We start from the raw sequence: 26,246 nt of genomic DNA, 5'->3' as shown, positions 1-26,246 counted from the left end.
GGTGTCCTTGCACAGGGTATCATGTTAGGTTGAGCATCAGTAGCCAAGCGCTTCACCTTATCCTTGATCTCCCACTGTTTGATCCTCTGTCTGAGAAAAATAGTCGTCCGTGTGAGTCTGTGGAAAATGTTCCACAGTTAACAAGATGGCATTCAAGGTGTCCTTCTCTGTGATGTACTGGCATGTTACCACACTAAATAACTACATGATGTCACATCCTATTCCTTAGGTTCATGGCTACCTGTCCCATGGAATTGAGGGCACTGTCCACTGTGCTTACTGGTTTATGCACATGCAACTGTCCACTCAGGACACTGAGGCTCTTATGTGGTCCCGAAACCACACAAAGACACAGTTACAGTCAACCGTCATCTGCCCAGCGTATTCCACCAACTCTCACCAGCAGCTAACACGCCACACCCGATGCCAGGATGTTGCTACATAAATAGGGGAGACATTAAATAGATGTTCCACACACTTCCTGTAGCACTGCCCCCCCTCTGTTCTCCCATAGCTGAGCCACAGACCACACTCCATCCCAACTACGGCAAATCCATGTGCACAATGTCATTAGAACAGTCGACTATAATGACTTGGCAAACTTAACAAACTTCACTTTGTTTTTCCTTTTTGTATTGAACAAATACAGATACGATTAATTCTAGATTTAGACGAGCAACACATCCTGCAGCTTTCATCATCAATACTCTGTCGTCACAAAGCACCGTTTCCATTTGGAATAACTTTTTTTAATATGATTTATACACATACGTGGCATAAGTGTTAGTCAGAATTCATAATAATCTCCAGTGACTTATTATTCATCATTTAGAGTAATATTACTATAATTATAAATCATAAGTTGTGAATTATTTTAACTTTATCACAAAAATTATGAAGGTGAGTGTTATTAACCCTCTGGGGTCCACGGACACGCCGCACCTCCAAATCACATGACTGATTTAAGCTGACACAGCAACAAGCTGCAGCCACGCTGAGTCTTCAGCCAGTGCTGAAAGTTCGGACTTCAAAGTTTACACCAGCTTTAAATTTAATGACAGGCCACTAAATCCAGAGTTATGATAAAAATATATATAAGCCATCCTTTTTTCTAAATACTGTCGCCGTGTGTGTGTTTTGCTGTTGTTGTTTTTTTTAAGCGTTTTCTAAGGACAGTGCAAAAACGCTCCTCTTTCCTATTGGTGGAAAAATGCACCATGTCAACCAATTTTTAAAAAAAATCAACACGTGGGATTCGGTTGTTTTGGGAGAGAGACAGAGCGAGCGAGTGAGAGAGAAAGCTTTTAGATGTGGGAGATTTGTGACGTTCAGTGTGGATTGTATAGTCAGTGTGTTGTGTAGTCGTTGCTTTGTTTTGTGTGTCACTGAGGGCACTAATGAATGACACAAAGGCACAGTGCAGTGTAAACACTGTCACCAAGTAGAAAACCAGCGCAGTGATACACCTGTTGTCAGGCCTGCAGGTTTGTCCCTGTGCTGTTCTCTGTCTTTTGGTGGAAAAACATGTTTTACTGGCACACATTTGTGACACCTGATGGTTCTCTCATTTTAGTTTTAGTCATATTTTTAAATGGTTGTACAAAATAAAAGAAAACGGCAGGTGTATTGGCTGCATTTTAGATAAATAGTTCTATGTGTTTACAAAATGTACAAATTATGTTTGCATTTCAAGTTATAAAAATAATTTACTCAACATGTCTGTGTGTTTTTTTCACAGTAAAAAAATACTACTAGGATTTTAAGTTTTTTTGCATGATTTCAGATCAGTAATATTAATACAGTAAGTCAATGAAAAAAACATCTAAATTCAGACACGTGAGGTTGAGCTGAAAAGATAGCAAGCAAGGCAGGAAAAAAATAAAATGAAACAATTTGAGGGTGAAATACAAATAAACTCAAAAGGAGTCAAAAATGGCCGGTTATATTTCAGACCTCAGTGGGTTAATCCAACAAATCATGAAAAACTAGGTTTAAATTTTTGTTCATGACAGTGCAGATTTCTGACATTTCGTGTAATTGAAGCTGTAACAATGTGACTGTTTTCTAACAAAAAACAGTGAAACTTAAGTTAGACTTGTGTTTGTAAATGAAGCGCCCCATGTTGTGTAGCTTTCTGGAGTTTATACTTATTGGGCTGCATATTTATTTATTATACAGGCTATACAGAACATAACATCAAAACTCACATGTTTTATGTAACTAAAGTGTGTAATTATGTGGGCTACAGACAATAATTAAGTTCTAGACTATATTTCTATGAAAAACGTGTATACTTACTGCATTTGAATCATTTTAACCACATGTAACCACCTGCATATGTGTGTGAAAAAAAGGCTTTGATTTCGCCACCCCATTTGATTTCTTTGCCACCCTAAGAAAATTTCTCTAGATCCGCCCCTGCTAATAGATGCACTGATGATTTGTAGGAATTACAGAAAGATCAACTGGAGGAAAAAAAAAAAGTCTAACAATATAAATAGTACTGAAACTAGCTGTACATAATGTTACGTCTGTGAGATGGTTATGATGGTAATTAAGAAATTAATAAGGTCATTACTAGTTAATGTTCAAGGAATGCTTGGCTAAACAGAGCTCTGACTGTCAGCCTGGCAGAGCTGCAGAGAAACCTGGTTGTTCTTATTCTTTTCAATCAGTCAGGAATAGTATTCTGTGCTAGCTTTACAGAGGGCTTTTTAAATAGAGCAACAAACTATTTTCCAGGCTAAATTAAGATCTTCTAAATTAGTGAGATGTCATTTCAGGTTGGATGTCATACGTCAGAACAAGAAGTAGAATGTGTTTAAAGTGGTGGGTGGGTTCTTTTACACTTTTGAGAAAAGCTAATTGAGTCTAATAAGAGATTAAAGGTCATGTTGAGGCTGTCATTTCATTATCTACTGGGATGTTAAAATCACCCACAATAATTAGTTGATCTGAGCACTAAATCAGATAAACATCTGAAAAATCACAGGGACTTTGAATAAGGGCCAATTGGATGATGTATAAGAAATAAATCTGTTCGAGTGGACAAGGTTAAGCATCAGGCTTTCAAATAAATGAATAGCCTTGAAACGAAGATTGCTGCCGTTGCTGATAAGGTTTCTTAAAGGGACGCAGGCCAGGTTTTCCTTAGGCAAAAGACAGTGCGTTTATTTACAGTGAACGAAACACCAAGTGAATATACAATGTGCAGGGGAAAAGAGGGGTCCAGGTCTCCAGGCTCCGTGGGGAAACAGGGGTCGGAAAAGGAGTGCTCCACACTTACTGTACAAAATCCAACTTCTCTCCACTGCTGCTCCTCTTGTAGAGGAATAGTCACAAAACTCACGGATGCAGATTCAGATTTGCAGGTTGAGTGACGCTGATAGCTCAACGATCCAGCGAAGACTAGCGTAGATCTGCCATCTTAAATAGTGTTGCAATCAGCTCAGCGACCGGTGTGGTGATGAGAGCAGGTGTGTGGGCCAGCAGCGGGAGCCTGCAACGAGCATCGCCGCGGCGAAAGAGAGAGAGCCAGAGGGGGAGAGGGGGGAGGGAGAGAGCGAAAACAAAAACAGACATGTTGCCTAACAGAGAGTCGACCAGCGAGGCACGGGGACCATGACAGTTGCCCCCTTTCTGGCCGACCCTGTTGTCTACCACAGTTACCGGCCTTCTGGCCTTGTGACAGAACGATGAGGCCAAAATCAATCTGGACCCAGCAGAACCAATCTGTACAGCAATTTTCATATATGGTGCTGTAATTGGTGAGCATGAGGAGGTGCTGAAATTTTAGATAAACAATGTCAATCAGCCTGTGACGGACAGTAAGAAATTCTCTCAGCAGTTCCACTCAGACACCACCAGTTACAGTACAAATCTCTGTTGCTGTGCACAGGCAGCCACCCACCCTGGATTATTAAAGTTATGGCACGGAGTTCACTGTTGATTTTCGCAAGGTAGCCACCGAGTCTGGCTGGCTGGATAACACCTTATAGGGAGTTTTTTCTTCAAGCACCAAATGACCAAATGAAGAACCACTTAGCGTCATGTGATTAACCCAAGTCATTTTAATGATTAGTTTTAACTATAAATCCCATCAGTCACCTTCTTCGCTATTTCCAGTTTTCACTTTGATTCTTCCCTCTTCATTTGCAATATCAGAATATCTTTATTCTCATTGTAACAAGGACAATGACGTTAAGTGCAGGTCCTGTGGTGTCAAGAGAAAAAGTTTAAATGTAATTACAAAAGAATAAAATAAAAAAGAAGTAGAACACAGTCATTCAGTATAATAAATAAAACCTTATTGCACATAAAACACTATTGCACAGGATGCCATCCATTGCACTGTACCTGTCAGGTTGAATTGGAGGTGATTACGTGTAATTCAATGCCCTCAAAGCTCCGGGGTAGAAACTGATATTCAGTCTATTTGTCTTTGTTCTGATGCAGGTGGAACAGATGATGAGCAGAGTGTGAGGAGCCTTTTATGATGTTTCCTGCTTTCCTGAGACATTGAGACTAAGCAGTTCGTCCAGAGAGGCTAAAGACCAGCAGGTTTCCTCTGCACTGATGTGCAGCTGGAAAACCACATACAGAGGCAGAAGCACAGGATGCTCTCAATAGAACATCGATAGAAGGACACCAGCAGCTTTTGAGGGATGTTATTTTTGTCATGCTGAGTGAACGGACTCTATGGCCGAATACACAGAAGCACAGAAAATGCAGGGAGTGCTCTTTATTTACTGTGTCAAACTTATTTACACGGGATGAGATAAGTAACTCCTAATAATTTTTCCTGAGGACTCTCAGGAAATAAAGTTTCTGCCAAGCCTTCTTTGGTCATGTCCACACTAATTTGAAAACGCCGTTTTCAAATTTATCCGGATTAATGTAGACGCAGCTGTTCCCAGCTCCGCTGTGTTCACACCCCAGTGGGGTCCGAGGAGCCACACCAGCCGTCTTCTGTTCCTGCTGGAGGGTCCGAGGGCCCTGTCCAGCAGTCTGTCTCTGCTGGAGGGTCCGGAGAGCAGCTAGACCCATCTTTGGTCTAGAACAGGCTCCAGCCATCTGTCTCTATTGGGCACCTTAGCTGTCATGGGCGCCTTCAGAACTGTCTTGCCACCGCTGCTTTCCGTGCGGTCAGCCTCCGAATTTGCCTCGCTCTGCTCTGTGACAGACTGAGTTCCAGTGTTTACTACTCTGGTTTGGACCACTTCATGAGCTCCAGTGCTCCTGGTGGACTTTTCTTTTTGTTCTGGACTAAGTCCATCCGTCCTGGCCCACCACTTTACTCCACTTTACTCAGCCCAGCAACTATTTTTCTGGTCCCACCTGTTCTCAGGTGCAGAGGTGGACAGATTTCACTCTGGGATTGAGGCAGTACTGTCTCTAGTCCACAAGGTAAACTGTAGCCATGCGTCTTTTGCTCCCATTGGCTAACCCCTGCTGAGTGAAATAACAATGTCCAGGACTGCAAGCTACTTGGGAGGAGTGGCGGTACGGGTTCGAGGAGGCCTCACAACACGTTGTCATAAACACTTAACATATCTCAGAACTGCAATACTCAATACCTGCCAAGCTTGCTGGTCCTTGTCTTTTGGTTGTTTCAGTTTCACCGTTTCCCATTGTCCAGGCTTCAAGAATGTCAAGCCAGAAGCCCTCTCTTGCCAATTCTCTGCTAACAACGATCCATTGGAGCCTGAGAACATCCTTTTCTCCAAATTCACAGTGGGGGTCCCCAACAAAGGAGTCCATTTAGCGAGCCCTACATGATGAGCCTGACCCTGGTACCAGCCCCTCAACTGGAACTATGTTGCAACTGCAACCTGCTCCAAAGTCATTCACTGGGCTCACTCAGCCAGGTTCAAATATCACCCTGGGGTGAGTAGGACCACCATGTTCCTCTACTGCTGTTTCTGATGGGGGTCAGTAGAAAGGGGTGTGAGAGACTATGTGGCAACATGTTCAATCTGTGTCCAGAATAAAAGTAAGCCAGAGTGCCCATCTGGTCTGCTACAAACCTTGTCAACACTACATAGACTATGCTCACATATATCCCCAGACTTTGTTTTGCTGTTGGTAATGGGTAACATTCTTTCAGTAGTTGACAGGTTTTCCAAGTCCACTCACTTTATTCCCCGAGAGAAATTGTCCAATGCCGTGGAAAACGCTAAACTCTTAATCAATCATGTTTTCAAGCTGCCATTGCTACAGAAAGAGTGTCTGATTGGAGTCCCCAATTCATCTCTCAAGTATGGAAAACTTTCTGCACTTAGAGCCAAAGCATGTCTCAGCTCGAGTTTTCATTCACAAACCAATGGTCAAACAGAAAGTATACAGCAACCGTGTGCGGAAGAAGAGTGTCAATAAAGTATGCTGAGAAGCATTCAAATGTGGACCGGTCTGCTGTGGATCTATTACAATCACGAACTGGAGATGGCTCTCCGTTGTGTCACCTCCCAGAACCCATCTTCCTGGTCTACACAGCTCTCCTGGATCAAACGCACACAAAACTCTCTCACCTTCTCCGCTACAGTCTTGTCTTCCTTTGAGGCATCTATAGGGTACCTGCCTTCACGCTTCCCATCAAGACTAACCTCTCCGTGCCCTCCTACTCCAGAGCGTTCTCACTCCCGAGGCGTAACATGTCGACGTTTTGTCACGTCCCGCGGCGTTCCTGGGGAACGCGAAAGGAGACCTTCGGCGTTCTTATGGTACGCGGCGGGTTATGGCTGGAATCCAGTGAATGACACTCCCGCGGTAATAGACGTTCCAGCCCTGTATTCCAGCCCTAAACCTAACCTTATCCCTAGCCCTGACCATAACCTTATTCCTGACCTTAACCAGGACTTTAATGATGTTAAATAGCGTGTTTCTAAGCGATTTGAAGAAAAAGAGCGAACATGTGTAGATTCAGTCCAGACGGTTCTCATATGTCCTCTGTTTTCCGCGGTCGTCATTTAGGAACGTGGTGGGTAGCCGAAAACGTAATATGGTGACGATTTGTCACCTAGCGTAAAATGTTACGCTTTGGGAGTGAGAACGGGTTGCCTACTCCCAACCGCCCGCCTGGCTCATCAACCTATGCATCTACCCTGCCCTTCTACATTGTTTCTTCTGGTGCATTGTTGAAGTGATACATTGTATGTGGCAAGGAAAAGCAGCAGTCCACTGGTTTTATCATGTTGCTGTTTGTAAAGTGAAATATGGGGCATGTTCTCATGGTCCTGGGTGTTTCCCAGTGTTTTCTTTTTAAGTTCAGCTCATTCTCCTGTGTTGCCAAGAACTGGCTGCTTTAAAGACAGTAACTCTCTCCAAGGATCTACTTCGCCTGAGTCACCGCCGCTGCCTTCCACCCGGCCGGTCTCCAGATTTACTTCGCCTGTGTTGCCGCCACTGCCTTCGGCGTGGTCGGCCCCCTGAACTGTTTTCCCCTTGACTCCTGTGCTACCGACCTCCTGGTCGACCTGCAGAACCGTATAGACTTCTTTGCTGTCAGCCCCCAGGCTGACCCCCTGAACTGTGTTTGGACTGTATTTGTGAGCTCCAGTGTTTTCTGTAGACTTTGATTTTGTTTTCTGTGGACTTGTTCCTCCATGCTGTTCTCCCTGCTGCTCATTTTCCATGTTACCTCCGCTTTTCCTTCCCCTCAGTGCCTGCGTTTTGGGTCCTTATTAAACTCCACACGGCTTGCCCCGCTGGCTGTGACACATGTGCCTCTCCTTGTAAATACAGAGTCATCCACCCCACATCATCAGCACTCCATCAAAAGTGCCTTGAAGACTGTACAATTTGTACCACCAAAGGTTCCTGCAGATTTTAAAGATGCAGTGTTTGGCCAATTCGAAAAAAAATTCACATTGAAAACCAACAGATTCCTTCTGTTTCATGTGAACAGTTGCATTATTATACTGAAGAAATCTGACACTTGTAAAGATGGGGAAAAAATCCTAACATGATATCAAGTATAATACATACCTCAAGATCTCAGGCCACTGGTAGAGAAGCTGAGCTTGAAGGATACAATACCTACCTATCCATCTATCTATCCATCTCTGTGTGTGAATCAGAAAAACAATACATTATTAATCTTGAAAGGAAATTATGTGGTTACAGTGAACAGCAACAGACTGAACTCAATTAAATAATATAGTATATTACGAACAGTGTTGGGAAGGTTACTTTTAAAATGTATTCCATTACAGATTACATGCCCCAAAATGTATTCTGTAACGTATTCCGTTACGTTACTCAATGACAGTAACGTATTCTGAATACTTTGGATTACTTAATATATTATCATGCTTTTTACAACAACGTGAATGTCCTATTGCTGTGTGATTTATTACTATTACTGAAGGTCCGCGACTCCGAACTGTAGTAAAGGGACCTCTGACTAATACGGCGGGGTCCCTGTCGGCTCGTAGCCGAAAAATAGCTTTACTTTGTTGTGTGGGTCAACTTTTCTTGCGAGAGACAGAGAGAGGCGTTGAAAGACTGCTCCAACGGAACTTGTTGTTTTCGGAGGAAAACACGAACACGGTGTACGAGTCTTAATAGCTTACTTACAACTGGGCTCGTCAGGCTCTCTTCTTGGCTGCAGTGGTTATTATTATATTTACATGCTTCCAGCTCCCGTTTTTCCTCGATGACAACTCGTACCTTTCCACTCCCCTTTTTCTCCCTCCTCGCTCACAGACACATAACGTGTATGGCAGTCCATTCTCCCAGCAGCACGGACTACACTGCCCATGATGCTACATTCTTTAGAGCTATGCTTGTAGCATTCTGCCTGTTAGCTTAGCACAACAACAACAACAACGAAAAGGCGCTCTCTCACCCAGGAAACACACAGTCGCAGAGAGAGAGAGCGTCGCCCTGTAACCATGGCAACCGTAACGCTGCCGCCTGGAACAACAGAACATAGCTGTCAAACAAAACCCAAACAGTCCTGACCCGCGACAAAATGAAACAGGAAAGTACCGCAGTGTAATCCATTTATTTCAACAAAGTAACTGTATTCTGAATACCACCTTTTTAAACGGTAATACAGTTACTCATATTTTGTATTTTAAATACGTAACGGCGGTACATGTATTCCGTTACTCCCCAACACTGATTACGAAGCTACAAAATATAAGCAATAGCTCTAATATATGCAAATAACTCAATTATAAATATTCAGAATATTACAGAGATTAAATATATATGATTCAAATTTTAATGTAAACTGTAAAAACTTCAAACTTTGTTATTTGTTATTTTCACTATACCGGATGGACGAAAGAGTGTAACTGTTGCTTTCACACATGATTTTAAAAAAGAAGAATAATGCAATCTTATAATAAATCCACAAACAGATTTGAAAATTATGACCAGTGCATTCATTTAATATCAAAACCCTTCTATTGCCATCATTGATCATAAAACAATTATCTGGGTTACCTCTTATGCAAATTATAATTTAATCAGAATCATTAATTATTGTAGTGCTACCCACTACACTAATGTGGTTAATGTGGGTAGCACATTAATTAGTGGAAAGTCCACAAAGTCCAGCAAAGGTCACTTAGTCAGTTCTAGCTGGAGATACACATCACCTTTGGGGTTATGTCTGGAAGAGCATTGGAATAAAACTGCCAATCAAACATGCAGAGTTACCTGCTGTGGTGACAAGAGTGCAGCCAAAAGTAGCTACAGGCTAAACTACACCAAAGCCACTGATTCATGTCTTCTGTCTTTTCTGCTTTTGCTGAATCACAACACTGTCAAAAGTCAAAGAAGTAAAACCTTTATTTTGAAAGCAACATTACAAAGGTGATTGATATAGCAAGAGAAGGAATGCACTATAGATGAACAGGTAATGTCAAAAACAATCTTGCCATTCCAAGTAATAGTTTAAAAAAGTAGCTAAGATTAAAAACAACACTGAAACAACCCGCCTTACTGCACTGACAGTATTGTTAGTTATTCTGATCTGGGTAGTTTGCAGGTCAGACCAATGCTCCAGTGCCATTCCACTGGGAAAAGCAAGGAAATTAAAACTACCAAAGTAAAGTGATCACTCTCCTTTCACCTCAGACAACACTGTCAAAAAGCTTCTGGCCTGTCAGTCAACATGTGCATCAATCCTTTACATTACTGCCATCTTGTGGCCGCAGTCAGATATTGTTGCTGAAAGCTGCACTTCTTTTAATCTCATAGAAAACTGCAGCTCTCTGCGTTTTGAGGACATGTCCGTCTCTTGTTTGGCTGGAGCTGGGCAACCTGAGATGCCTACTGCTTTCTCCTGGTGATCTGTGAAGAGGCTTTGCGTATAAACTAGCCTTTGACAATAAACTGATGAGAGAGTAGTGGGAGGCAACTCTTTTTATTAATTTAGCAATGAAAGCTGTAACCATGACGGGAGTGGACGGCAGCTCTGACGTCTAATAAAACAGACAGGCTCAGCAGCCCTTTCACATTAGTAATTAATACTAGTATTAGTATCAGCTTCATGTGGGTTGAGATGTGTTTTATTCCTTATTGTGTGCATATTATATGCAAGGAATAGTTTTCAACTAATAATAAATCATTTGTGTTAATACAGTAGATATTTACTTAACTATAGTTGTAATACTTTTTCACGACCTGCATGGACCCTGACAATGTGTTCCTCGAGACGCTCCTAGTTATTACTGAATAAATGGGTGCGTTGTCCTACTTGAGGAAGGTTGTATAGAAGAGGATTAGGGCCACAGGTAAAAAAGTGGGCAGGTCGTTTTTTTCTTCTTTTACAGAATCCTGAGGAAAAAGTCAGAATTCTGACTTTTTCCTCAGGATTAATTTCTCTCAGAATTCTGAGATTAAAGTCAGAATTCTGACTTTTGCCCACTTTTTTTTCTTTCGGTGGCCCTAATCCTCTTCCGTTGCCATGGAGGATTACAACAGTGTTTAGTTGAGTGTTCATGTTAAGGCGATATCTACATGATGCTGAGACCTGAAGGTTTCCCAGGAAAAATGAGGAATGAGATTATCAGTGTTTTTCACTTTAACTGTTTAATGTTGTGGCTGATGTGTGTATTTACCGTTGTAGGTAGTTATGCACAAATGTACTGTACATGAAGATGTGACCAAAGTTATTTCCACTCAAAAAATGCCATTTTAAGCCATTGATATTGACAAAATCATCAGTAAAGGATGGTGAAATGATTTTCCTGATCTTGTCAGTGTGACATAGGCTAGTGCTGGATGCTTCAGAATTTTCAGAATATAGGTATGTGTAAAGTGCTTTGAGTAGTTGATAATACTAGATAAGTGCTATACAAAATCATTTTATTTAGCATGTATATTATTCCATGTTCTGCAAGTCCTAAAGGCATGCGGGCAGCGTCCCCTGACCAGCCTACCACTATAAACCTGCTACTACTGCCTACAAAGACCCGCTCTGCAGCGCAGTAGTTGGGATAGAAGTAATGACGTTTCCTATCATTGAACCATCCAATGCTGTCCGAGCTACATTTGTCCTCCCTTGGGTCTTTGTCATGCATGTAATGACAGAATACCCGTTAGGAAACGGGTGTAACAAGAAGTCACTAAAATTCTCCTCGGAAAATGTAGCTGTTGTTTTTGGTCGCTCAGACGTCGTTGGGTAAAAATTATTTGGAGCAGCATAAATGATCCGGTTTAGTTCAGTGAATACAACCAAACACTGTTTTTTTCGTCTCGTTTGAGGTAACATGGCTCTCCATATAGACACAGACAACAACACTACTACCATCCAATCAAGCCGCACTCTGTCTCCGCCGCGGAAATAAACGACCAATCAGCTGTCTGTCTGGGTCCTCTGTGGAAACGAACAGCCATTCATTGCGCTGTCTGGACTTCACGGAGAGAGCGTCTGACCAATTAGCTGGCTGTCTGGATGCACCGAAAGGGTGAGTGTCTATCGAGGCCCAATCAGCTTCTCAGTGCTGCCTGCCGGTGCCGGGGACTGGTGGTGAGGGGCTGCTGCAACGCGTCAGGACCGGACCGTGAACCCGGAGACGCTACACACTGAGGCGAAAGGAGATACAGGTGAGTCCGAGGATGTGTACGGGGCCTGGTTCTGGTCAGGGATGTTTTGAAACGGCAACTGTGGATTTGACGTCGCAGCCGGACGGTTATTGTGTCGTTTTCCTGTTAGCGGATACGCTGTCAGACAATGGAGCGCCTTTGCTTCGCTATTTATTGATGCATGCTGACATGTTGGCGACCAGCAATGCCGCCTGCAACTGTTACTTTACATTTAAAGGCCTCCAGTCGCAACACAAACACTATGGATCTTTTTTTATCGTGTGTGGCTTTTTTGTTTTGATAAGCGCCGAGCTGCTAACGGACGTGTTGTAATTACATTCTGATGGAAACGTTGGTCGGAGTGCCTCCAATCCGTTTCATTGTTTCATCCAGAGTCTCTAGGGGTTAACTCAGACTCGATAAAGAAACACGGTCTTTCAGGTACTAGTACAAGCTTCTTGAGAGAACAGTGGAATGAGACGAGGTCGTGAGACGGTTTTATTGAAGCAAGGCTATATAAAGTGGCGGATTAAAAGGCGCTAGGAGGAGGCCGGGGGTGCTGATGGCTCTCAGCAATTAGGAAGAAAAATTCGAAATGCATCAGCCATTTACGTAGAGACTCAACTGACTCCATATGCACCTAAATGGCTGCCTGGCGCCTGTCAGCATAACCAACATTTTACTGTAAGGGCAAGGCTTTACTCGGGCCAGACGGCTGATTGTTTCCTGATCGGCGGATTAACGGAGGTGGATGTCGAGATGACGTTAGACACCAAACTGGAATCAATATTTAATGTGTGCTGCTATTATTCTTTGGTGCACACAAGCTCATTTCAGACAAATTGGTGCCTCTTCAGCCTCTCTGCTGCTGCTGCTGCTGCTGCTTGCTCGGGATTTCAGGCAGTCACATGCTGATATTTACATTGACTTCTTTCAGTCGCGCTACATAGGATAATACAGTACAGTTATCTTTGAGGTGAAATGGAGACGGATATCTGTGCCTTCCTCTCCTATAAGAGGTTTGTCAACAGGAGCTAGCCATTTTAACTTCATCTTCATACAGGATTGACTGTACAACTCAGATCTTTGCCACAGGAAGACTGTGGGAATAAAAGCTCTCATTGTTTTGTCACTTTTCTCTTCTTTATGGCAAATTTGTGACAGTGTGGCATTAAAGCAACGCCCGAGCCTTTGAATGTTAGGGTAAACGTTTCCAGACCTAAAACATTCAGCCTTCCACACACTTGGTGATTGTGGGGTTGTATGAATGAAAGGTCCCTGCTGTTGAGTAGTAGTGTAATCTCAGCTGTGGAGTTTTTTACTCGTCCTTTTTCTTGAATCTCCTGGCAGCCATAGCAGGATACACATCCTCGCTGCCACAGTGAAAGCTTTTTACATTTTTGTAGTAGTGTACCTCCTTGATTTTTAGAAAGGTGTGACAGTGTGGAAAAAGTAAACAAAAACAATGTCATGGTTTGTAAGTAATGTATTGTCTCGACTAAAAATGGAACAAAGAAAGCATTTGAAATGTCGAAACTAAGAAATGTTGCACATTTTAAATTTGATGCCAACCTTGCAGTAAAAGTCGAGGACGGTGGTTTAAAAAATAGTAGATGGAAAAGTGAGTGGTGCTTAAAAAAAACATGGTTATTGTGTCAGTAATGGTTAGTTATAAAGTGAGCATTTATCCAGCCTATAAAGGATTCTATATGAGACAGAAATCATTCAATTTCCATTTCATACCTCTTTAAGAAGTTATGATAAAAAAAAAACTTGAAACAATCCAATAAGATAGACTTGTTTTTTCCCAGGTAAGTAACTATTTTACAAATACCATCAGCGTTGGAGTCAGAAGGCTGCGCTGAAGACCAGCAGGTTTAAAGCTCCTTTGTTTCAGCTGAAAAGAAGGAAACATGAGCTCTGTAAGAATACATTAACATTGCTTAAATAACAGTTTGTCCAGACACTTAACAATACTTTGGTACTGATGAGTCTGGAAGTGGTACTAGTTTAATAAAAGGCTGTGGTACATGTCTCAGTAACAGTCCGTAGAGAGACATGGCTGTTCAGAATAATATCCTGACTTTGGACGCTTTTGTGTATTAGATACAGGTATGTTTCTGAACTTTCATATACATGCGGTTTTCCATGCTTCCCAGTGGCGTCTGTGGTGTGATGAGGTTAATAAATTTTTTGATCTGTTCTTGAAAACCTAAGACTGTAATATTAAAGAATGTCCAAGTATATTCTTGGAAATTTCTTATTATGATCTGTGACCAGGGGTGGAAATTAGCACCCGCCACTGGCCAAATGCGGGTAAGTTTATGAAGTCGTGGTAAATTTGAACAATGCAGAAGCCACCATGGCGGATTTAAGTTTGAACAGAAAAAACTATGTTTAATTTGCAGTCCTGACCTGTCGTGGGCGGATGTGTTGCTGCCAGTCTGCTCTAAATGCCGTTATGCGATCTGAGCAGGTACTAAAATGTGTTGTCGACAGATTGGCTGGTCAGTAGCGTCACTTGACGAGTCACGAGCACGTCTTGTTCACGAAAGTTAAAACTGCCATCTTTGAAACCAGGCAATGAGGGAAATGGCTCCAAACAAACAACGCTGTGGTTCACGAGTGATGAGAAGCCACAGACGGAGCAGCAAGTATATCGTCGCCTCGACGTCGCAGGATGCCCAAACACATTGCAATGGTGACAACCACGCGGGTTTGGTAGTACTGGTTTACAATGGAACACCAGTCGATCCGAGTCTTGGTGATCCGTGGCGAGTCGATCCGAGGAGGTACTAATGGAAAAGGGGCTTTTGAAAGAGGAGGGGAAAATTCGAGCAGTTTAGCAATGTGGTGTTACATTTGTGGAGCTAAGCAGGTGGCAGAAACAAAAACACTCCTCAAGAGGTGTTACGATGGGACGTTAAACGGCAGTTTTTTAACGAAAAATGGAAAAGAAGTGACAACGGCGAGTTACGCGACTGGCTCACTTTTGATGAGAGCAGCCAGTCAATGTTTTGTTCCAACTGTCGGCAGCACACGCCTTCCAGCAGCAAGACTGATAGCTTTATTGTTAGCACAAAATACTCGGAATTAGAGGCCACGAAGGACCTCGGATTGTCTAAAGGCCATAAGGAGGTGAAAGGCATCATTCAAATGTTACACACAAAATAGAAAAATAATGGCTGGTGAAAAGTTTGAGTGGCCGATACAAAAAGTGAAGAAAATCTATAATTTCCACCCGTCTGTGACAACAGTCTGATATTTAAAAGATTTTTTTTTTCATATTTTTCCATCTCTCTCTCTAATCAATTATGGATGTTGTATAAACACCTGTTCCCACACAGAGAAAGGATTTACCTTTTTATGGCCTGACTATGCACACGGCTGTCCATATAGTCAGTATACTCGATAGATGTGGAATATGCTCATGTGTTCTTCAGAGGGAATGGCTGATGGGGGGGAATCAGTCAGGCTCAAACTTAAAAACAAGAAGGTTTCCAAAGAACTTGTTGTGGCAAATCCACTTAGCCAAAAAAATGGATCGAAATCAGTTGTAGAAACGATAGTCTTTATATAAGGCTTCAAAAGGGGGAATGTACAACAAATAAACTGCTCGACATCAGAGCAACATATAATGGCTTCCCGAAAACTTTCTTCTTGCTAGCTAAAAAAAAAACCCAGAGTAACTTTCGTCTACCACAAAGGATTCTGGGAAACGCAGTTTTCTAATGAAAATACCTGTTAAATGCTCCCCTTTAGCAGAAAATTAAATCTATAATTAACAGCTCTCACTAAACATGTGACTAACACTTAAATCACTTACAAAATAACCAAAATGCTGTTATCAAACAATAAACTGCAATAAAGTTACAACAGAACTGTTGCAGTGGTGGCCCTCTGTGCAGTCTGGGAATCCCTATGCTCCCACACTAATCTATCATTGACACGCCCATAGAGAAAGACCTGCTCGCAGATCTGTGCCTCCAGCTCATCTGCAGCGACTGCCCCGGGCTACACTGCAAAAAGTGAGAGCGGGATGTGACCAGATGAAACAAAACCTGAGCGGTTGTAAAGACACATTGGGAACGTATGGCTGTGCACAAGGAAGACAACAGCATAAACGTTTGGTTCAGTGATGTTTTTCATTCGTCATGTACATCACTGTACAAAGTTTGTGGATGCAGTCACTCGGGAATCTGTCATCGTATGATTTTTAATTTGGTACGAGATGTGCGTCTACTAGAAATTTCAGATGAGTTTCAGTGTCACAAGTCAAGTGTTCTGAGAATCTTGTGTGTGACTCTTATGAAGGAAATCACATTGGATATTCAAAGTCAGACCAAAGCGCATGTACTAAAAATCTTAGATCAATGGTCACAATCAAGCTTAGAGGTCAAGTTTTTCTAAAAATCTAAAAAAACAAAAACATGGCAACATAAGATTTTTTTAAAAAAAATCTTACCATACGTTACACTACTAAAAATCTCAGACAAGTTTGAATCCCGATGACTTTGGCGTCAAGGTCAGAGGTCAATTTTCTGAAAATCACCTGGGATTTTCAGATTTATGCTATAGGTGCATCTACTTGGTGCCAGAGGGGTACTTGTATATAACCAAGCATGAAAGGTGCAACCATTTCCACTGTGTATGTCAGCATGGAAGAAACCAGCACTACCTCGGGTATCGTGTGTTTTAGGGCTGCATCGGTTATTCTAACAATCGAGTATTCTGTTGAATATTCCACTGATTAATCGAGTAATTTTAATTAAATTAAAAATTAAAGATAAAAAAATTCAAATGAAAAATCTAATAAATAAAGCTATGTATGTGATCTAAACTAAGGCATAAAAAAGTATCTTTGCTTTGTCTTCTTGGAGGCTTTCTGATGTTAATGGGGATAAAAAGAGTTCTGTTTTATTTCCTGAGGTAGATTCGGTGTGTGTTCATGTTTGGTTGGTTAATGCTTAACCCTAAACCAAGACATGATGGTGGAGATGGTAATTAACATTAATAATAATGTTAATATGAGTGATGGAAGAGATCCCTCGTCCTGCAGGCATTGTGTACTGTAACATGGTCCTGTTGAAAATCTCAGTCGTTACCAGTGAGTCATGGGCCTTCAGTCATGAGGGATGCTCTCTGCAACATCTGGACGCCTCTGAACCTCAGCCGTCCCGCCTCAGCAGCGATGGCGTGCTGCTTATGCAGTTCAACAACCCGACCACATTCAAAAAGGAAAGTTTGTTTGCTTTTGCCATCAGAACGTCATGACAGTGTGACTACCTGACAGAAAATGAGAATGAATCCACATTTTTGCACAGATTTGGCCTTTCAATGTGGCTACAATGTAGCTGCCATCACCAGTGTGAATGGGTGGATGACAGGTTGTGTAAAGCGCTTTGGGGTCCTTAGGGACTAGAAAAGCGCTACACAAATACAGGCCATTTATTTTACCATTTCAAAGGCATGTGCTCCTAATGTTTAGATCAGCTGTAAGATAAGATAACTCTTTATTGTCATTGCACAGTCATACCTAGTACAATAATACAGCAACATTGGAAACTGTCCCGCATCAGCACTATGTACAACACAGCAGCTCAACGTAATAAAGAAAAAAGAAATAACTGAAACATCCTGTTTCAGTTTAAGTGCTGTCAGCCTTGAGCTGTCATTTAAACATTGTATCAGGCTAAGTTTAAAACAACCTCTGGATGCTTGCTGCAGATGTTTTGTTGTGTAAAGCAAACGGTGGTGGACGAGCACCTACAGTTTGTTGGTCAGGTGGTTTGATGAAGGACTCCCACTAGCCTTTTCCTGGCTCCATGTTCCAACTACGACAGCATCGTATTCGCTTTGTTATCATAGTTTATGTTTTAAAATGCTGGCGGCGTAGGCGTAACTTTGTCAAGTTACACACACATGCTGCTCCTCAATACGTTTCTATTCCAGGTCTGTTTTTAGTTATAAATGCAGGTGAAGCACTCGCGTGACAACCGTGCGCCACAGAGCCGTGGATTAAAAGAAATGTCGAAGCAAAGTTTGTGTCGAGGATTATTTATAATCAGATTACTCGATGAATCAGCCTTATTATGTTTCAGTGTAATACATGGTGCGAAGTGCTGCACCTTTAAGCAATATTTAAAACTCGATTTGATTAACAAGGATAATAACTAACAGTCTCTTATAACTCTTAAAATACGTATAAAATTATAGTATGCATTAAGAATTTGTCCATTTTCTCTATAGTCACAAAAACACGTACCAGGGTGGAGCAATAGGACAGGATGTACCACGGCTGAAAGCTCGCCCCACCCTGTAAATATATGAAACCCATCAGGATGCAGATTTAATATTATTTCACGGCTACACCCGTATTAACTTTTGGGTTTTGTGCCAAGAGCGAACTTTTAAATAAAATAGACATTTTTATGAGAAGTTAACGTTTTCCTGGTTTCACATTGGTTTTACCATTTCACTGATTTAATTTAATGTATCCTTTTTTCTTTTTGTTTTACTTAATAAAAGTCTCATGTCAACATCAATTTCTGTACAAAGTGCTTGCTCATTTTAATAAAGTCAACAGCTTGAGAACTCTTGGTATATAAAGCATACCATGATTTTTTTTTTCTTTTCTTTTTTTAAATAAAACCATGGCAGTTTATTCTATTTCAAAATAATATCATTTAAATGTGATTAAAAAAAAAAAAAGCTTTTCTTTGCCACCTTCGTCATGGAAAGAGTCCCTGCATGGCATTTTTGGGACAAGTGTCCACAAAACCCTGACAGTAACAGGGATGATGTTTTCTCAGCCATTTCTACTCATGTGAAGCACAACCGGCTAACACATGCAGACGACAAAAATCTTTTTTAGTATTTTATTCAAGATTAAATATAAATAAATAAACGTAGCAGAGTGGACATGTTATGTTTTTCCACATTAATGAACCATGAAGAAAGAGGTTGATCAGTGTGTGATATTTACTGAACCTGGTCAATGATTTCACTCCTGAAAAAGTATAACTTACTGTAATTTATGTGACTAGAGGAGAAGTGAGAGGACTTGTTAGATTTCCTAAACAGTACTGGGGGTCGGGCAATTTGGGAACACAACTTATGTAAAAATGTAAATGTTTAAAAAAAGCTGTAGCACATCTGTGGGAACCCCAACACATGTACCATTAACACAGCGTTTCTTGGTCGCTGCAGATTTCTTTATTCACCACCAAATTTGCACTTTCCAATGATTTGCACTATGTTGTCCAGTCAGCTCGAGCTCACTGCTACACCTTCACAGGCTACACCTTCACAGCTGGCAGCACTAGACTGCTGCTGCACACACCTTGATCCCAGCGTGCTACTGTGTGAAATCAGAGAGACATAATTATATGTTTGCTGGCATATGTGCCAGCCAGTTTCCCCTGGCACTGCCCACCCCGTTCCCTGTAATTGAGCCATAAACCACAAACCACACCCTGCGACCACATACCTCCATTCTGTGGCCTAGCCTACTCCTCCCCCCATGAACAAGACAGGAAATTGGCCAAAGCTGTCTGCACCCCTGGCCTACAGATTCTTTTATTTAAATGGTCTTAAGGAGCGATACCAGTGATTGATCCAGGCATGGCCTCTTTTTTTTTGTGATGGAAAGTGGGAAAGGATGAGCAGTCTGGTCGCACACTTTGATAGCTTTTGTCTCGAGTAACCCACTGGTGGGGTCGACCCCCTTTACCTGCAGGGACAAAACAGGCCTCATGCTTGAGGCATCAGTCTGCAGAACAAAAACAGTTCGGAGTGTGATGCAGGTGTTCCCCACAGAGAGCCTGTTTCAGTCAGACACTGCGAACACAGCTCTGAGCTAGTAAACCTGAGCTAGTAACCAAGCACATGTAAAAGCCAGCTTACCTTTTGTTTGGTCTTGGAATGGTCTTAGTACCCTAGATACTGATAACGAGATAGCAGATACCTCCCTCCGTCCAAACACCCACTTCTCCGTGTTGGCCACGAGCTCTGCCGCCATCAGAGATTTCAGCCAGATGTCAGTGCAAATGCTGAAATCATGTAAAGGCATTGGAAAGTGATGGAGCTTTCAAGCTGACAGGAAGGGTGACTGTTACGGCCCTAGCAGGGCCTCTCTCTCTCCTGAGGGTGCCTGTGTGGGCGTGTCCCACTACCTCCTACCTGAGATGCCACCTTTCCCTCCGGCACAGCTGACTCCCATCAGCAATTAAGGGTATTTAAGCCCAGAGCAGGGTGAGCTCTGGGCCAGAGTGCCATTTGTGTGGGTACAGCTAGTGAGCTGAGTGTTTTTGCGGTGTTTCCAGCTGGTGAGCTGTGTTTTGTGGTTGTCAGCTAGTGAGCTGCGTTTTCCTTTTGACATTTTGCATTACTGACCAATGCCTGAGTTTTGTTTGTGTTACTTTTATGGTGATAGCGGCTTGTCCGTCTCTTTTAGTTGAATTACTTCAATAAAACTGTTTTATTTAACTGTTTCGCCTCCTTGACTCCTTTTTCTGACCCGGTCACTTTTGTTACTTCCCCCTCCCTGCCTAGACCCCCCAGGGGAACGTAACAGTGACGAATTGGTAAAACCATACAGAGTGGAAAGCACCATCTTTTCCTTCTGGAGACAACCATACTACCGGCAGATTCCCTTAAGTCCAGTGAAAAAGTGAGCTGTCAATGTGAGCAGCCAGTTACCTCTGAACCATTTGCCTTTTGTGTTCAGGTAACCTACAGAGCCGTGAACGCACCATCAGACATGGGCGAGTTTCAAAGTGGTGCAGTGTAAGTGTGGTGGGACTGGGCGGAGGGGAACACATCCTCAAAGTGATTTTGGAATGCAGCAAAATCAGATTTCTGGGCTTGTGTCAGATGTTTGGATTGTATACCAAAAGCTACTGACAGTCCAGTTCAAAACTTAATAGGAACATTTTTTCATACTGCCTTATCATCTCATCTAATCGACTGCGAGAAAGGAGAAAAACATATTTATCAATGTGTCAGAGCACTCCTTACATTGTGGTACATCTTATCACTCTACCATATCACAGCAGAGTGAGGTGGCAATGAATTTGGAATTTCAAGCCATAGCTAATGTCTTCTTCAGTCTTCTCACCAGAGAAATGGGTCCTGCCTCGCTGTGCTTTCAGCAGGTTGAGGTGGTGTATCTGTGTGGCTCCACCCCTGATCATTTCATAATCAGCATAGCTTACTCAGTAGCCCTCGCCACTAGGTGAGTAACTTTGAGCTGGATGAGTAACATCAGTGCTTTCTCTCTGTGTGTCTAGCACCTTATGGTCGTGGGCCTGTTCATCCCAGTCTGAGGTCCAGAGTGCTTTGAAGCAGGTTATCATCAAGGATGTCTCTACATTGCTGCATTCGTCTTTCTTTCAACTCTGAAATATGCCTGCAGCAGGATGCTGCCACAACCATGCTTCGCTGTAGGGATGGTACTGGCCAGGAGCCTGGTGTCAGCGCTACATTCAGACCAAAGAGTTAAACCTTTGTTTTAGCCGACTAGACAGTTTTGTTTCTCATGGTCTGAGAGCCTTTTAGGTGCCTTTTGGCAAACTCCCGGCAGGTGTTTACTGAGGAGTAGCTTCCGCCTGGCCTCTCTACCACACAGGCCTGATTGGTGAAGTGGTGCAGAAATGGTTGTCTTTCCTCTACAGAGCAATGCTGGAGCTCTGTCAGAGTGAACCTTGGGTTCTCCGTCACCTTCCTAATGCCGCCGTATTTGTTGTGCTTTGGTTGGTTGTGCACATCTTAAGTTTTAAAACCAGGTGCGTTGTCCCACAGCTAGGTTGAGGACACAAATGTATGATTGTGTTGGTTTTTACCACCATTTTGATGATATTCTAGTGCAGGCGATCAGAGATATACAGACACATGAAAACGTGATACTTTGTGGAAGAAAAAACAAAAACCACTCAGCCAAGTCTTTGCTTCCAGTTTTGAGTTGTCTCTGTATCAGCGTGTATGCGGCTTTATTGTCCTTCAGGAGAATAATGTGATGATATGGTGGCGGCTATGGGGCCTTACATAAACAGGTATGTGTGTGCCTTTCCAAATCATGTCCAATCAACTGAATCTGTCACAGGATGACTTCAATCAAGTTGTTGAAACATGTGACAGAAAGTCAGTAGGATGCACCTGTACTTCAATTTTGAGTGTCATGGCAAAGCCGTATGTTATATTTTAGTTTATTATTTTGTAATATGTGGATTTCAAACACTATTTTCACTTTGCCACTGTGAGGCATTGTGTGTAGAATTTAAAGTGAAAAATGAATTTGATCCATTTTGGAATAAGGCTGTAGCATGACAAGTGGAACAGTGTCCTGCTGTTAGGACGCACTGTGCTTTGAAGCAGTGTAGTGCATTTATTTTAGCCTGTGCAACAGAAAGATATGAGACCAACTATATGAGCGATTAACTGGTTTGGTGAAATTAACAAATCTGTTTGAGGCATAAAGAATCGTATATTCAGAAGAGAGTGAAGCAAATTGAAGAGAATTCTAAAGATGCTTGAAATCTATTGTGAAATCGACAATTTCACTACTATTAGAATATACTCTCATATCAACAATCAGAATTTTTCAAAAAATAATTATGGGAAAGTGAAGGTTACTACAAAATGCCAAATCATTCTAGAAATCTTTCTAATTATAAAATATTGATTCTTCCTGTTTCACTTATTTATGTTCTGGAATCGATTGTCATATTAATATATTAGTAATTTCTGTAGGTTATCATTAACAAGAACACTGTGTTACTGGGAGCGTGTAAATGATTGGTAGGATCTACTTGTTCTTCCGCCTGTCACAGTGATATGTGAAATACGGCTGCAGAAATGCATCACGGCTCGTGTCCTCGCTCGTTTTGTTGACAATAACAGCCGATCATAGACGGAGCCAGGACGCGGTTTGCGATGCATGTGGCAAGAACACAAACCTTGTCAAACACAAACAAAAGTAAATCATAACACTCAATATGATGAGGAGGAGGAGAGGAACAGTTGCTGCTACGGCGACACAGTCCTTTGGTGCTGCAGGCACTGTCCAGGAACTGAGAGAAGATGTGGAGCTGTTTGCGACGTGTAGCACTGCTGCTTCGGAAAGCGACTAGGTTTACATTTTTGTGTCAATGTTTAAACAACTGGAATTCCCTGCATGCTTAAAACTGAAAATGAGTCTAACTTGGAGTAATATGTGTGTCGGTTCAGTTGGTAAGGCTGTTGAGTAGATCAGTTAAAGTGGATTATTTGAATGATTAGGCTTTAATGAGACAGCGTCCTTGCAGTACACTGTGTAATATCTACGCATACATCACGAAGCTCGTTGAGAGAAGGTCAAGGTTTCACTGTCAGCAAAGCAAAGGGAGGATGTTTTGAAGAAATAAAAATATCAAACATGTTTTGAGTTTTTCACACAATTTTTTGTTTACCACGTAACTCCGTATGTGTTCGTTCATAGATTTGATGCCTTTAGTGAAAATGTACGATATAAATAGTCATGGAAATAAAGAAAAATGAGAAGATGGGTCCAAACTTTTAACAGGTAGTGCACGCTGCTTTAGATTTTCCAAGCGCATTAACTTTTTATACAAAGTATCAGATCAATGTCGTCAATAGTAGCCTGAATTTTTCTTTGTGTCAGGTCGGAATGGAAATCAGTGGTGTCGCACATCACTACTTTGTAACAACTTTAATTAGAACCTGTTACAAGATGTCTTTTTTTTTTTTATATGTAGGAAGTTTTTTACAAAAAAAAAGTGAGTTAGCGCAGATCGCAGGGCTGCACGTGTCAATGCGTTAACGAGCTAACCGCGCTAACATGTTGACGCCGGGCAGCCCCGCGCACGGGGTGATCCGCAGTAACTCACTAAGATTGGCTGAGATGTGCCACGTTAATGCGGTTATGGCGTTAACGTCATTTTAACGAGATTAACGCCGACAGCACAATTTCTTTCTTTTTTTCTTTTTATTATCTGTCATTTATCTTATTTCATGAAAAATAAAGGAACATACCGAACAGTGGATAATGGGATACAAGTGCAGATGTGAGTTGGTGTTTCTGTGCGACATAATGAAATCCCAAAAAGTTGATTCTGTTCGTCTGGACGTGGCGTTTTCAGAGAAATGTTTCGTCATCATCCAAGTGACTTCTTCAGAAACTTAGATTGTGATGCTTTATTAATACTTACCATAGCATGTAGTACAGAAGCCTCTTCTTTTGCCTTCTATATAACATTTGTTTTGTGGATAAAATAGCAAAATATTTTATAGGAAATATCGAAATTATCGAAATATAAAAATTTGAGAAAATGAAAATTCTGTCAAAGTAAAGCACGAGGTTACTAGGGCAGATTCAAATGAATGAAGTTTGAACTTTGGCCAAAAAAGTATTTTTGTGTGTTTTAGGAGCAGTCGTGTTTCCAAATAATTAATTTGGAAATTATTTTGCAGAGTTTAGCTAACCTGCACAGTCCTGTGGGGTGGTTAGAGTACTAGGTTTTCAAACCTGATGTCTGATACCTGATATGCTTAGAAAATGCTCAAAACTTTCAGTACCATGGGATGCAAAAAAACCCAGTACATAAGAATCTCTCAGGTGGTGCCAAAAAACGACGACACACTGTTCGGTTGTCTGAGGTGGGCTGTCTTGTGACTTGGTGTCATTGTTGATGAGGTACAGTTGCTTAAATACTGTTTCTGTCTAGTTGCAGGTGAACCTTTTGCAGCCTCATTGTAGGACTTTTTAAAAGAGTTTAAAGTTTTCAGAGCATGTGCAGAGCCTTCTTGTGCGAGTGCAGACATCACCAGGTTGGCTGGCTGGCTGCTACTAATAGACTTAACTTACTAACATCCATCAGCATGTCCGCAAGGCAACAAACCCTTTGTGTTACGCTCTCCTTCACTTTCATTTGGACTTTGCTTTTCCTCACTTTTAGTATGAACTAATCCACTCAGTGAGATAATGTGGGTAAACATAAAAATTTCCACAGCAGCTGCAAACAGAATTTCTAAACCAAAATAAGGTGATAAGGTTACCTGCTATCTCTTGATATCTCTTACTCAGAGACTCCTGTTGTTTTTGCTGGTCCCAGGCGCACGCTTCCTCTGCCGAAATAGTTTGATGAAAGTGCTCAACATAATTTGAAGGTAGACTATTCTAAACTCAGATACTGAATGCCACAAATTCATTTTTCAACATTAAACGGGGCAGACGTGTCTGTGTGCCAGTGCAGCCATGGACCTGATCTTCCCGTAACCGTTGTGTTGGCTTTAAACACTTTTTCAGCAAAGCCTGAATTTTCTAGTCTTGGAGGACATCCCAAAGCTCTTCTTTGGAAGTTTGCTCTTTTGTTCCTCCTAGCTGCCTTTTGAAGGTCACTCCATGACTGATAGGGAGACAATGTAACACTATGTCTTCTTTTACTGCATTGACAATATATTTGGTGTCATAGTTTTGCTGAAAAATGACACGGCTACCAGTCAGGTTCTTTCCACATGGTTTGCACGGTTGATCAAAATCTGATATTACTTTTCTGCATTAATATATCATTAATTTTGACAAGATCCCACCACAACTGGCTGAAATGACTCAAACCATGACCGCCTCCACTGATTTTTACAAATGGCTTTAGACGCCTTTTCTGTTGACCTCTTCTGTAATATTTGAACCAAAAATTAAAAATGTGGATTTGTCGCTTTAGAAAACCTGCTACCACTGATTTCTGGCTGAGTTTCTGTGTAATCTGGCATACCTCTGTCCTATTTGCTTTGCTTAAGAATGACTTCTTGAAAGCCACCCTTCACTGAAATGAAACTATTTTGGATTAAGTTTGGCGAACAGATGGATAAACTGAAGGGTCAGATACGTGTCTTTGGACCTGTGTCAAGTCTTTTCTTCCCTGTTTCTTGAGGACGTGACTTTCAGATACTGTTCATCTGTAGATAGGCCTGCCACTTCTTCTGACCTCCATGACAGATGGCCGCCCCTCCCTGGAGGTTCTGCTGGAGGTTTCTTCCTGTTTAGAGGGAGTTTTTCCTTCCCGCTGTCACCAAAGTGCTTGCTAATAGTGGGTCACTGAAATTATCCACTAATATGACATGTTATTTTATGCCTCTTAAAATTCCGCTGTCTTTGGGTTGGCTCAAATGTTTTGCCAGGCACCACATATACTGTATTGCCAAAAGTATTC

General features: G+C 41.8%; 1 protein-coding gene across 3 annotated transcripts in view; it reads left to right on the top strand.

The window, feature by feature from the left end:
* Positions 1-11,555: 11,555 nt before the first annotated feature.
* gatad2b (GATA zinc finger domain containing 2B) overlaps positions 11,556-26,246 on the top strand; it is a 44,248-nt gene continuing 29,557 nt past the window's right edge. For 2 of the 3 annotated variants that reach the window (XR_014274135.1, XM_082521168.1), the window contains exon 1: positions 11,559-12,060. The gene's annotated coding sequence lies outside the window, so the exon portion shown is untranslated. Of the gene's footprint in view, positions 12,061-26,246 lie in introns of all 3 variants that reach the window. The other variant, XM_082521169.1, reaches the window with a different exon arrangement.

This window comes from Aulonocara stuartgranti, assembly GCF_965226115.1.
Source record: "Aulonocara stuartgranti genome assembly, chromosome: 22".
Classification (NCBI taxonomy): Eukaryota; Metazoa; Chordata; class Actinopteri; order Cichliformes; family Cichlidae; genus Aulonocara; species Aulonocara stuartgranti.
The sequence above is the reverse complement of the archived record's forward strand: the minus strand, read 5'-3'. Positions and strand labels throughout refer to the sequence as shown.